General features: G+C 31.4%; 1 pseudogene; it reads left to right on the forward strand.

Moving 5' to 3' along the window:
* The first annotated feature begins 213 nt into the window (after positions 1-213).
* Positions 214-4,297, forward strand: LOC148586674 (G-type lectin S-receptor-like serine/threonine-protein kinase B120; annotated as a pseudogene).
* The last annotated feature ends 11,349 nt before the right edge of the window (positions 4,298-15,646 follow it).

Here is a 15,646-nt window from a genome sequence, read left to right on the forward strand (position 1 = left end):
AGTCAGCTTGACTGGAGACTCTAAATAAAACAACACGGCTTTTACACTGGAAACTCCAAGTCCCCGCGTTTTTCATAGGAAAGCTAATGTGAAATTGCAGCAGCCTGGTCGAACTCTAAACCCAAAACAGGATATCCAACAACATCATATATACTTGCCTGTGCTGCATTGCATAGCTATAATTAGCTGCCTCATTAATTATCATACAAAAATATGAGCCGTACAATTTCCCCTGTTATTGCTTCCCTGCCGCTTTTATTCTGTCTTGCTTTGCACTTCACCAATGCAACCTTCTGGTCGGATAGTATCGGTGATACTATCCGACCAGGCCAATCACTAAACACCTCGGAGTATATGGAATCTGCCACCGGAAGGTTCAGACTTCATTTCTTTCCTACAGAAAACTCGACAAAGTATTACGTGATAATATGGCGCTGTAATGTTTCTTCCCGCAACATAGTTTGGGTTGCAAACAGGGAGCACCCATTCCCATATGCCTCTACCGTTCTTACCATGGACCCGCATGGGAATCTTGTAATATCCGATGGCGTATTGCTGCACATGCTGACTAACACTTCAGTTGGCAACGATTCCTACGCCAGGCTATTAGATACAGGTAATCTTATACTCACAAATAGGGCCTCACATGTTTTGTGGCAAAGCTTTGACTATCCTACTGATACTCTTTTGCCCGGAATGAAAATTAAATATGCTAATGACCATCCTGTCTTAGCATCATGGGTAAGTTATGGAAACCGTGCAGACCCTGCTCCTGGACTTTTCTCTCTGCATGTGGGTTCTCGTAAAGAACTGATCTTAATGGAGGGGTCGGAACCATACTGGACTAGTTCACTCAGTGGTGTTCTAGCTGGTATACTCGTGATTGATGGGGACTACATTACTTGGCCTGCTCAGAACACCAATGAAATTAGAAAAATAGTGTTGGATATGTCTGGGAATCTTGTGCTGAGGAAATGGATGGAAGGTGACAAATATTGGGACTCGTATAACTTATCGACGTGTGCAACTTATCCTGTCTGCGGCGATTTCAGCATATGCAATGAGACTTCAGATGCATATTCAAGATGTGAGTGTTTGCCAGGATTCAAAAAAGGAACTACGCTTGCTGGATGTGAGAGAAAAACTGATTTGCAGTGCACCCATGATATTAATGTTCAAAAAGATTGGTTTCTTCGAATTCCTGAAGTTTATTTGCCCATGCATCCACTGCGATGCAGGTTGGCAATCCTTCAGAATGTGAATCAGCTTGTTTCAACAACTGCTCTTGTAGTGGTTATGCTTATGATCAAGAGCATCGCTGCCTGGTATGGGATGTCCCTCTTTTAAATCTGAAACATTTCTCATCAGATAATTTATATCAAACAGAGTTCTATCTCAAACTTGCTCCTCCCGACTTTACCAAAGGTTAGAAAAATCGAAAAACAGAGTTCTGCGTTTTTTTTTTTTTTTTTTTTTGACTACCTTTGCCATCTATCAATTTGCATATCAATTTGTATATCAATTCGTAATGCAAAGAACAACGCCTATATTATTTATTTCTCTGGTTTCCTTTTGCAAATACGAACTCATCAAATGCAATTGTAACAGATCCAGGACTTCAGAAGAATTTAAAGGTCACAGGAAATAAACAATTATGGAAAATTCTCGTGCCTACTACATCTATTTCGGTGGCTGTTACCTTTGGCCTTTTTGTTCATTATGTGAGGAGAAAACTCATAAAGAAGAAGGGTGAGTAAATAATATGTTAAAGTATTAATTAAATTATTAAATTCACTATCTCTTATCCACTTAAGCTTTTTGGTTAAGTTGTGATTTAGCACAACTTTATTTTAACAATCTAAATTTATATCCTCAAACATGTGTTGTTCGCTATTCAGAGGAGGATTTGTTATTGTTAGATTTGGGCATGACCCAGAAGGCTAATAATTCAGAGCATGGAGATAGTAGGAAAAGAGAAGTCCAAATGCCATTATTCAGTTTTGCAAGTGTTTCTACTGCAACTGATAATTTCTCAGTTGCAAATAAGCTCGGAGAGGGTGGTTTTGGACCTATTTACAAGGTATGGTTCAATGTCGCTAAACACAATGCTTTGGATATGGAATGTAAGCAAAAGGTTTGCACTTTGCAAGTCCTCCTCCACTTTAGTTGCTAGCTTAAGCTGATAGGAAAAGATAAATTTAATCACTTAATCATTACTTTAACACGCCCCTTGGAATATTTAATTTAAATGATGGGTGATTTGAAGGAGTCAAGGTCCAACACGTATAATATTTAATTTAAATGGAGAGTAATTTGACGGAATCAAGGTTCGTTCATAGGACCTTTGACTTTGATACCATGTTAAATTATCACTTGTCCCAAGAGCTTAAGCTGATCATAGGAAGATGTAAAGTTAATCACTTAATGATTACTTTAACAAGAAAAACATTTATTGTGTTAGATTTGGAAGTTAAAATTTTGCTTAGTATGTGTTAGTTTTAACATGTAATTGGATACTTGATATATGTCTGTAGTTGATGTTGAGTATACACATGTAAGTGTAAAACGATTAAGCCCACTTTGGAAGGAGATCACAAAATTGAGTGCTTAATATACCATATTTGTATCCAAACTCATATACTTAAGCTTTTGAATTGACTGATGTAACATGTTATATTATAGTCTCACAAAAAGACTCATAGGGTGTCAATCTATAACAACAAATTGTTTTGCATCCAATTATTGTTTCTCAAAGTGGGCTGTTTGTTTTAGAGTTAAAAAAGTTTTAGACTTTATCATTGGTAATGGATTTCTTATGAATTTAACTTACTATTTTATTATTTTCTATATTTTTCACAACAAAAAATAATTTCAAGGAACATTACTAAAAGGGGATGAGGTAGCTGTAAAAAGGCTTTCAAAAAGATCTAGGCAAGGTTGGGAGGAGCTAAAAAATGAGGCAATGCTCATAGCCAAGCTCCAACACAAGAATCTTGTTAGTCTTTTGGGCTGTTGCATTGAACGAGATGAAAAGATACTAGTTTATGAGTATATGCCCAATAAAAGCCTGGATTTCTTCCTTTTTGGTTTGTAATATCTCACATTTTGATATATATATGTTTTTTTTTTTTTTTTTTTAATGGTCTTTTGCCTGTGACTCACTAATTGATTCATATATGTAAAGCAGATCAAGAGAAGCGCAAGATGTTAGATTGGAGGACTCGTGTTGGAGTCATTGAAGGAATTGCTCAAGGACTTCTTTATCTTCATCAATATTCCAGGTTAAAGATTATTCATAGGGACTTGAAGTCTAGCAATATCTTGTTGGACATCGATATGAATCCCAAAATATCAGATTTCGGAATGGCAAGAATATTTGGAAGAAATGAGTCACAGGCAAATACAAGTAGGGTTGTTGGCACTTAGTAAGTAATATAAAGGGAACTTCATAATTATAAATATTAACATAATAGTATACATGTGTGTAGACATTCATGTAAAACATGCAATTACTAATATTTTAACTTGATTATGGTGCACAGTGGTTATATGTCCCCTGAATATTCTGTGGAAGGCCTCTTTTCAATTAAATCTGATGTCTTTAGTTTTGGAGTCATATTGTTAGAGATTGTAAGTGGCAAGAAGAATACTAGCTTTTATCAAAGTGATTGTCTCCATCTTATTGGATATGTGAGTATTTTATCTACATCTTTTGTTGTAGAATTGAAAACACTTATTTACTTTGATTCATCGCTAGGAGTTGTTGAACAAATGTGCATTCATCGTTTATTAAAAAAATAAAAAAAATTAGTCATCTATTCTTGAAATTTTAGAAAGCTAAGTAGAGTATAAAACGTACTATTGATTTTAAAAGCTTAAGCTAATAGAAAATTATATATTTAATCATTTACCATCATTCTAATATTCTCTAATTTTTTTCCTCCTTTTTTTTTTTCTTTTTTTTTTTTTTTTTTTTGAAATTTTAAGGCATGGAAATTATGGACAAGTGATAGGGGATCAGACTTTGGTGGATCCACTACTTGATGATATATCTTCGATGCAAATGGTATTGAGATATGTTAACATAGCTCTCCTCTGTGTTCAAGAAATAGCAGCAAATAGACCTTCCATGTCTGATGTTGTCGCAATGCTTAGCAATGAAGCTGTAGCTCTACCTTATCCTCAACAACCTGCTTTCTTGAATGTGAGTGGCACGGCGAAGGCAAACCTTGTTAACATCAAGCCACAAATTTGTTCTTTGAATGATGCAACAGTTTTAGTTTTGAATGGTCGGTAACATTTAAAAATTTGGCCATAAGCATCATACTATGGTCCATAACATTATTCAATTGTGTATTGAATCTTTAGGTATTTAGCCATATAATTAATCTGGTATTACAGTTTCTGATGTGTATCATGAAAAATGGATTTGTAACTAGAATTCAAAATAATAAGATCAACTTGTCACATCTAACGACCAACAAATTGTGCATCTGTGGTGTAACGGCACAGGAAAAACGCTAATAGTTGTCACTTCAAAATTAGTAGCCACGTCTAACAACCAACAAACGGTGCATTCAGTTCTTTTAGAGTGATAATGCATACATAGACAGCGTTAGATGCCTCAATTGTTCTGCTGCCATTGGACATAAGTTCCTACTGAACATACTTTTGGTTTTGATTACAACACTCTTTTGATACAATGTTTTCTTAGAAAGATGTTCCAATATTGCATGCGTTTCTAGAGTACATGTATAGATGGCAATTGATTGTTTAGATTCTTGTATAATCGTATTGTTTTATCTTCCTTCTCACGTTTTAACTTCCTAGTCAAAAATACAGGATGTAAGTGAGAAATGGAACGCCAAATGAGAAGAATTAATAATTAGCAACATGAAGAAAAAGAAAAAAAAAAAAAAAAAAACAACTATACAATCGTAAATACAAGAACAAAAAAGAGGCATTTAGGCGATTTTGTGATATTCCAGCTAATTATAATTATTTAATAAAAATATTAAATTTTGACATCATCATATTGTGAAACAGAGAAATGTTTGATAAAAAGCTTAATATACCACTAGTAACAGTTTTACTGGTTATTGTATTGATTTCAATACAGAACGAATGATTGTTCTGTATTGAATAATATACGCATTCCAGTTAATCAACCTCAACCTCCTTCAACAAAGAAAACCGATTACCAAAATTGAATCAACAATACATCTCTTGGGCTTTGTTTATAAAGACCATTCACCTGGGCTCACTAACCGACGGCGACTAACAAAACCCATGGATCCTACCAATTATGATATGGATAAACCCATTACAACCCTAGGGCGAAAAACCCACTAACTTAATATATCCATTACACAAGCAAATACAAGTAGGGTTGTTATTGTTGGAAAACGAAAGGATTACCATTACGATGAGTCCGCTGCCCATTTAAGGTGCCCTTATTTATTTTTTATTTTTTGGCATATTCGTAAAAATAAAGGAAAAAAATGAGAATAATTTGAATTAATAACTTTTACTTTATTAGGCATCGATTCTCATTCATTGACTTACTTCTTAAAGACTTAAGTCTCCATACATAAAAATAATTATATTGACAAGTTTCTCTCGCACTTTCTCAAACGTAAACCTTAGAAAACGTTGTCCTCTGAATAGAAGATACTCATACCAACACTGACTGAATCGATTCCTACTCCTACCCTACCCTCGAAGACCCAGGTCTCCTTACTTGGAAATGATTGTAACGACAAATTTCTCTCAAACTTTCTCAATGTAGACCTTGGAAAACGTTGTCTTTGAATAGAAAATGAAGCTTTTACTTTTATTGCGAAGAATCCTCATTTAATACAAAGAAAAGACTGATTTATTACTAGGCTTGTGAATCACATATCTGTGTACCAGTTTAGGCAAAAGTAATTGCAAAAGTTAATGTGTGGAGAGGTATGTGTGTGAAAATCAATTTGCCACGTCGAATATTGGCTTTGCATTTATTGTCTTGATAAGAATCCCACCTACTTACCGTAAGTCAAGTTGACTTGTTTACATTAGGAGACTAGAGTAATGCTACGATCGTAGTTGTTATATTATTTTTGTCTCTTTAAATTGACTTGAAAAGTCATATTATGTTTTAAGAAACACAATGAGGACTTGTAATATTACTTACGAGACTAGAGTCTAGTAATGTTAAAAGTTCATATTGTGACATTTTTGTATCCCTAAAAAAATGAGATAGCTTTTAAAATCATCATTTTGATCAAAATTTAATAGTAATCAATTAATTACAAGCTCAATGGTAATTTTAAAAGTTGCTTCATTTTTAGAGTCACACAAGAAAGACACAAAAGTAACTTCTAGCATTATTCGATTAAAGTCTGTTTGAAATTGCGTTAAAGTGTTTAAAAAGTGTTTTTAGTATATAAAATGGTGTACCAAACAAAAAATTGGTATGTTTGGTTAAAAAAATTCAAAACAACTGCTTTGAGTTTTTTTTTTCCTCTAAAAAAATACCAAAATGAATTTTTGGGAAAAGTTAAAAAATGAAGCTTTTTTTCAAAAAAAAAAAAAAAAAAAAAAACTTTTTTTTAGCTTTAAAAGCTCTATTTCTCAACGTAATCTCAAATACGCTCTTTATGTTAGGAAGTTTAAAAAGTACCTAAAAACAGATATATTTAGGAAAAAAGAAATTTCAAAAGTATTTCTATGATTTTTTTTACTCTAAAAAGTGTCAAAATGCTTGGGAAAAGTTCTTTCTAAAAAGCTCTTTTTGACATTAAAATCTCTTTTTCTCAACGTAATTCAAACATGCTCTAAGGGAGCTTAAAAATGTTTTTTAGTACTTAAAAAGTTGTGCTAAACAAAAAGCTGGTCTATTTAGTAAAAAAATTTTAAAAGTATTTATTTGACTTTTTTACTCTAAAAATGACAAAAAACACTTTTAAAAAAAGCCTAAAAATAAAGCCTTTTTTTCCCCTAAAAACTCTTTTTGTCTTTTAAAACTCTATTTGCAAAGACAATCCCAAATTAAGTTTTTCTATAAGTGCGTTCTGAGTTTTTTTATTTTTTTTTACTTTTTAATTTTTTTAATTTTTTTTTTTAATTTTATAGAAAAAAGCTAGAAGTATTTTTTAAGAATTTTAATAAAAAAATCAATATATTACGTACTAAAAATACTTTTTAAAATCCTTAACTTAATTCTAAACAGATTTTAAGAACATCCTATTTGATATACTCTGATGGGATTTTGCGGGTCATGTACATGGTCTGCTTTCCGTCAAACTAACCGGCTGTAAGTGTCACATGGCCTATAGGTCTGAAGCAAGATACACTGAAGTTTTGAAGCAGCAATATCCTAGTCAATTAACCTCCTCCATTTGGGACAGATGTAATAAATGTCAGCTGGACTTGACTTGAGTTGACTTGACTAGAGAGTCGAAACAACGCGGTTTTTAGACTGTGGAAAATGTAACAATACGGTCGGCATTTTTCATAGGAAAGCTCGTGATATTGTCGCAATGCTTAGCAATAAAATTAATTGTAGTTCTATCTTGTCTCTAACAACTTGCTTTCTTGAATGTGAGTGATACAGCGATGTCAAATATAGTTAACAACAAGCCACTAGTTTGTTCTCTAATTGGTGCAATAGTTTTAGTTATGAATGGTCGGTAACATTTAAAAATATGGTCATAAGCATCATATATGGTCCATAACATTATTCAATTGTGTATTGAATCTTTGGGTCTTTAGCCATGTAATTTGGTATTACAATTTCTGATGTGTATCATGAAAAATGGATTTGTAACTGGAATTCAAAATAATAAGATCAACTTGTCACATCTAACTACCAACAAAAGGTGCATTTGTAGTATAACAACACAAAAAAAACGTTAATAGTTACCACTCTAAAATGATTAGCCACATCTAATAATCAACAAATGACGCATTTAGTTCTTTTGGAGTAATAATATATATATAGATAGCGCTTTTTTTTAGTCGTTACAAATGGTATGAGAACAACATAGTAACACCATATGGCGCTGAGGCACTCATGACATGAGCTTAATGAGAATGTCAGAAATTTGAATAAAGGAGATTGTGACACTCCAACAAATCCTACATTAGGAACATGGATTGCCCATTTTAAGTGAATAGATTATAAGAGGCACTAAGAAGTGTTAGTCACACATTGATTCTAGGCGAGTTTTGATTACAACACTCTTTTAATTGTAAATGAATGAAATTGAGAATGAGAAATGGATTGTTCTATATTGAATAATATAAGCATTCCAGCAGGTGCTCAACCTCCTTTTACAAATTAACCGATTACCAAAATTGAATGATCAATACATCTCTTGGGCTTTGTTTATAAAGACCCTTACAATTACTAGAAAATGAAAATGTGACCCACCGGGCCACCAATCAATAATCAATAAAAAAAATGAAATACCTTTGATGACCAGATCTAGGCCATTCATATATATTTTTTTAATAAGGGGAGGGAAGGGTCGTAATTAGGTTTATATATCCTACGAGAAATGAATGGTATACTGAAGGATTTAGGTGGAAGGCTTTTATCATATTATTAGTTCATAAAATAAAAAATAAAAGTACAAAGTTAATTTTCTTTCAAATTAAGTTTGATGATTTTTTTTTTTTTCCAATTCAATCTATTAAATTAATATGTATTCAAACTGCATATAATATAAATCAATTTGTTAATTTCTTCGTGATTTTAATGAAAGTCTAAAATTTTTACCTCAAAAGATAAAAAGAAGAAGAAAAAAAATCATGTGTACTGTATACTTAATTGTGTCATTTTTTTAAAAAGTGCAACTTAATCTTTTTTCACTCGTACGATACGATGTATACTCAATATGTTACATATTATATGGATGATCAACATTGCCTATAAATTCTTAAGGTATTCTACTGAGAATTTTTCTTCAAGTTTCAAATATTATTTTTATATTAAATGATTTAGATTCGATCATATCAGCTTTTCACTTTTAAAATATGAATAAATATGATAACGATTGTTGATCGAGGAAATTAAATAAATGTTGAATTCTTAATATCCTAAGAATTTTAAAGAATCATGATTTAATATGAAGAAAAGAAAGATTTATTACTAGGCTCGTGAATCACATATCTGTGTATCAGTTTTAGGCAAAGTGGTTGCAAAAGTTAATGTGTGGAGAGGTGTGTGTGTGAAAATCAATTTGCCACGTCGAATATTGGCTTTGCATTTATGGTCTTGCATATATATATGATAAGAAATCCCACCCACTACCATGACTTGTTTCTAATGGGAAACCTGTAAGAATTTGACGTGATGGCTATGATAAGGCGAGTTGACCATTGAATTTGTGAAATGCTGAAGTCTTCCTTACGATATTTTTATATTTTTAAAATTAACGTGTTTTTTAAAATTATTAATAAATTTATGATAAATTATTACTAAATTTTAATTTAATACTAATTTTAAAAGCTATATGATTTTTGGAAGGAGACAAATGAGACTTGTAATATTACTCATGAGATTAGGCATTATAGAGTTTTAAAAATACTTTTGGTATCTGTTTTTTTTTTTTTTTTTATCAACATGTCCACACAAAGGAAGTAATAGGGGGATTCGAACTAGTGATCTCCACTTCATGAAGCGTGGTCCACAGCTGATTGAACTACCCATTGAAGAAAATACTTTTAATATCTAAAGTGGTGTGCCAAACAAAAAAATAGACTATTTGCTACAAAAATTTCAAAAGTAGTTATTTGACCCCTTTTTTTTTCCCTCTAAAAAAGACCAAAACAAATTTTTGGAAAAAGCTTAAAAATAAAATTTTTTTCTAAAAAGCTCTTTTGGCTTTAAAAGTTATATTTTTCAACGCAATCTCAATTATGTTATTTGCGTTAATGAGCTTAAAATATACTTTTAGTACCCAAAAAATTATGACAAACAAAAATGTGGTATATTTGGTAAAAAAATTTTAAAATTTCTTTAACTTTTTTAATTGCTTTTGTTTTGTAATGATCGAGAGAAGCGCGTACTTCTACCAATTCGAAAACTGCTCTAACAAATCTTATGAAATGATTTCACAAGTGTATACACAACAAAATCATTTCATAATATTTGTTAGAGCACCGGAGGTCACGTGATAAATCATTTTCAAAGTTCTTTGGCTCCAGAAACAATAAAGCTCTTAAAATTGGTTGAGATATGATCCCATTAGTGCTAATGAGATCTACTTGTGTAATATTGAAGATGAAGAAAGCTACAAGCTTGATTCAGGTAATGGTAGCAAAATAAATTTGATATTTTGTTAATTGTATAAATTATTTGATTGTTTTGATTTTACTAATTCTTTACAAAATTTATTGTGGTAGAAATTATGTCAAATTCTTTCACATATGGCGCGGATTAAGGCTCAACAAATGGACTTTGTCGAATTATATTTTTTCTTTAGTTTTCGATAATTTTTTGCATTTTACTTTATTTTTAATTGATATTTAGTTGTTTGTGGGTTTTTTTTTTTTTTGTACTGATCACTATGCTTATGTTTTATTTATTTGGTTATTGAAGGGTTGAAGGGATCCAATAGAAGGAATGGAAGGATTGTATTTAGTTTTATGTAATTTTTAAATTGAATTGTGAACTTTTAATTTGTTCTTTGTTTAATTGTTTGACTCACCTACCTTGTGATTTACAAAGTATGATTAATAAAAGTAAGTTTAATTGCTATTTGATATTTAGAATGTGTTGTGTTATTCAGAATGTCTTGAAAATTCAAACGTGGAAGTAAAAAAGAAGCAATATGGTCCGCATTTTTTATAGGAAAGCTCGTGAGAAATTGCAGCCGGGTCGAACTCTAAACCCGAAACAGGATCCAAGAACACCACATATATATACTTGGATTGTGCTGCTGCCTCATTATTGCTTCCCTTTTGCTTTTATTCTGCCTTGCTTTGCAGTTCAACAAGGAGAGAGTTGGGTCGGCCAGTGCAATCCCACTTCTACTTGGATTGTGCCAAGCACTTAATTAATTCAAGCTACTTTTAGATCATTCTTCAAATTTAAAAAATTCATAAAAACAAAAAAATGTCATTTAACAAATTTAACTCTAGTTGATAATATTGCCCTCTAAATATAAACGGTTCGAAAGTGAAAATTATTTATTTTTAAATATTCTCTCTCTTTCATACTACATTTTCTTTTTTTCTTTTTTCTTTTTTTTGTCTTTCTTTCAATTAAAGTAGATTTTTAATGCAAATGGCCAAAAGTTGGTTTCATTGATCAATAAAATATAATATTTAATTAAAGTAAACAAATATAATATTTAAGGTTTCAACTTAGACTTATTTTCTAAGTTGAAACCTTGTCAAGTTTTTTCTTCCCACTTGTTTTTGGTACTCTTACGGGACCTATGCAAAGCCAGTAATTATCCATTTTTTCTTAGGATGAAAGTGAGAAATAGAGTGCAAAATGAGAGGGGTTAATTGTTTAGCAACAGGGGATAATATATGTTAAAAAAAAAAAAAACAGAGACAAAACAGGCGATTCCATTTTAAATTTTATTGACAGGCAGTAAAATTCACATCAAAGATCAAAAGCTTCAGCGGATAATAGAAAAGAAATACTTGGGTAGATGCAACCGGAACTTGTTCAATCCACCGCATAGAAAAGAACCGTATAAAAATAAGCCGATAACAGGACACCAAAATTGACCCCAAAAGAGAAAGAAAAAAGCCTCCTCTAAATTCTCTCTGGCGTGTTTCACGTAAAGCAAGCTGTGTTTAAAGGTACTGATTAAAGATTATTGGCATGATCATCTTTTTGACTCATGAAAAATTATTTGGAATGGAGATCTAGTCCAAACAACACGTGCGGTTTTTAGACTCTGAATTTTATGTTTTTTGTATTAGCTAATTTTATGCATAGTTAAGACATTGTAACAATTAGTAATTAATTAGTAATTTGTGAGGGTAGAGTAGTAGTGTTTGTCGATTAGTTGGAAAAAGAGTGAAGCTCGAAAGAAGAAGAAAGCCTTGTCTAAATTCTCTCCGGCGTGTTTGACGTGCAAATTTTCATTGAAATGGATCTCTTCCAACTCTCAGTGTCAAATAACTATCTTTATAAACAAGTCAGTCTTAAAATCTTAAACATCAACTAGTCAAATCGGTCGAGCTATAGGTCCGAAGCAACATACACTGAAGTTTTGAAGCTTCATGATTTTAATGAAAGTCTAAAAAAATCATGTACACCTGTGATATATTTTTTTTTAAGTAATACGATGTATACTCAATATGTTACATATTATATGGAGGACCCACATTGCCTATAAATTCTTAAGGTATTCTGCTGAGTATATTTCTTAAAATTTCAAATATTATTTTCATATTAAATGATTCAGATTTAATCCTATATTCCTATCAGCTTATCACTTTTAAAATATGAATAAATATGATAACAATTGTTGAGGAAATAAATCATTTTGGGACAGATGCAATAAATGTCAGCTAGACTTGACTTGACTTGACTTGACTGGAGAGTCGAAACAACGCGGTTTTTAGACCGTGGAAAATGTAACAATATGGTCGGCAACATTTTTCATGGGAAAGCTCATGATGTTGTCGCAATGCTCAGCAGTAAAATTGCAGTTCTACTTTATCTAACAACTTGCTTTCTTAATGTGAGTGGTACATCGATTCAAACATGGTTAACAACAAGCCACCAATTTGTTCTCTAAATGGTGTAACAGTTTTAGTTATGAATGGTCGGCAACATTTAAAAATATGGTTATAAGCATCATATATGGTCCATAACATTATTCGATTGTGTATTGAATCTTTGGGTCTTTAGCCATGTAATTTGGTATTACATTTTCTGATGTATATCATGAAAAATGGATTTGTAACTGGAATTCAAAAGAGTAAGATCAACTTGTCACATCTAACAACCAACAAATGGTGCATTTGTGGTGTAACAACATAGGAAAAAGGGTAATCGTTATCACTCCAAAATAATTAGCCATGTATAACAACCAACAAACGGTGCATTTAGTTCTTTTGAAGTGATAATTCATTATAGACAGCGTTAGATGCCTCAATTGTTCTGTTGCCACTGTACATAAGTTGCTACAGAACATACTTTTGGTTTTGGTTACAACACTCTTTTAATACAATGTTTTCTGGAGTACATATGTATCGATGTCAATTGATTGTTTTAGATTATCGATCGTATTGTTTTATCCTCCTTCTTATGTTTTAACTTCACAGTCAAAAATACAGGATGTAAGTGAGAAATGGAACGCCAAATAAGAAGAATTAATAATTAGCAACATGAAAAAATAAAAAATAAAAAACAAAACAAAAACAACTATACAATCGTAAATACAAGAACAAAAAGAGGCAATTAGGCAATTTTGTGATATTCCTGCTAATAATTATTTAATAATAGTCATCATATTATGGAACAAAGAAGATGTTTGATAAAAAGCTGAATATACCACTTGTAACAGTTTTACTGGTTATTGTACGTATTGATTTCAATGATGTATTGAATTGTAAATGAATGGAATTGAGAATGAGAAATGGATTATTCTGTATTGAATATAAGCATTCCAGGTGCTCAACCTCCTTTTACAAATTAAACCGATTACCAAAATTGAATCAACAATACATCTCTTGAAATTAAGGAGATAATTCCTCAAGGAGTCGTTGTTATTGTTGGAAAACGAAATGATTACGATTACGATGAGTCAGCTACTCATTCCGGGTCCCCTTTTTACTTGGAAATTATTGTAACCACCAGTTTCTCTAGACTTTCTCAATGTAGATCTTGGAAAAGGATGTCGTTGAATAGAAAATGAAACTTATACATTTATTGCTAGAAAATGAAAAAATGAACATGTGACCCAACGATCAATAATCAATAAAAAATGATAAACCTTCGATGACCAGATCTAGGCCACTTGTATATTTTTTTAATATGGGGAGCTGGGGAGGGGAGGGTTTATATGGGGGGGGCCGGGGGGGGGGGGGGGGGGGGGGGTGGAAATGGATGGTATAATGAAGGATTTAGGAGGAAGACTGGTAGACATACTGAGTTAAGTTTTTTTCAAATGGAGTTAGATGAATTTCTTTCAAATCAGTCTATTAAACTGAGCCTTAGACATATTGGAGTAAGTTTGAATGGAAAATTAATAATCCAGTATTCATGAAAGATATTGTTTCTTCATGATTTTAATGAAAGTCTAAAAATTTTACCTCAAAAGAAAAAAATCATGTATACCTGTGATATTTTTTAAAAAGTAATACGACGTATACTTAATATGTTACATATTATATGGAGGATCCACTTTGCCTATAAATTCCTAAGGTATTCTACTGAGTATATTTCTTAAAATTTCAAATATTATTTTCATATTAAATGATTTAGATTTAATCATATCAACTTATCACTTATAAAATATGAATAAATATGATAACGATTGTTGAGGAAATAAATTAATGTTGAATTCTTAATATCCTAAGAATTTTAAAGAATCCTAATTTAATACGAAGAAATGTACATGAATCCCACCTGCTTACCATAAGTCGAGTTGACTTGTTTACATTAATTAGGAGACTAGAGTAATGCTACGTACAATTGTAGTTCTTACATTATTTTTGTCTCTTCAAATTGCCTTGATTTTTAAAATTATTATTAAATTTTAATAGTAATTTTAAAAGTCACATTATTTTTGAAGAGACACAAAGGGTACTTGTAGTATTACTTATGAGACTAGCATCGAGTAATGCTAAAAGTTTATTTTGTGTCCTTTTTGTATTACTCAAAAAATAAGAGGACTTTTAAAATCATCATTTGAATAAAATTCAATAGTAATCAATTACAAGCTCAATGCTAATTCTAAAAGTCACATCATTTTTAGAGTCACACAAGAGATATACAAGAGTGACTTATAACATTATTCGACTATAGTCTGTTTGAAATTGCATTAGAGAGTTTAAAAAGTACTATTAGCATAACAAAGGGTGTAACAAACAAAAAATTAGTCTGTTTGAAATTGCGTTAGAGAGTTTAAAAAGTACTATTAGCATAACAAAGGGTGTAACAAACAAAAAATTGTTCTGTTTGGTAAAAAAAATTCAAAACAACTTCTTTGACCTTTTTTTCCTCTAAAAAAAAATTCAAAAACACATTTTTGGAAAAAGTTTAAAAATAAAGCTTTTATCTGAAAAACTCTTTTTGGCTTTAAAGGCTATATTTCTCAACGCAATCTCAAATATGCTCTTTGCGTTAGTGAGGTTATATTTAGTAAAAAGATAAAACTTGCAATTATTAATATCTTTAACTTGATGATGGTGCACAATGGTTATATGTTCCCTGAATATGCTTTAATTTAGAAGGCCTCTGTTCAATCAAATCCGATGTCTTTAGTTTTGGCGTACTATTGTTGGAAATTGTGAGTGGTAGGAAGAATACTGGTTTTTATCAAACCAACTCTCTCCATCTGATTGGATATGTAAGTATCTTGTTTGCATCATTTGTTCTAGAAATTGGAAACACTTATTTACTTTGATTTAGAGTTGGGAGTTGTTGAGAAAATATGCATTTATCGTTATTAAAACAAAACTAGTC

Source organism: Corylus avellana, chromosome 3, assembly GCF_965113065.1.
Source record: "Corylus avellana chromosome 3, dhCorAvel1.hap1.2, whole genome shotgun sequence".
NCBI classification, from domain to species: Eukaryota; Viridiplantae; Streptophyta; class Magnoliopsida; order Fagales; family Betulaceae; genus Corylus; species Corylus avellana.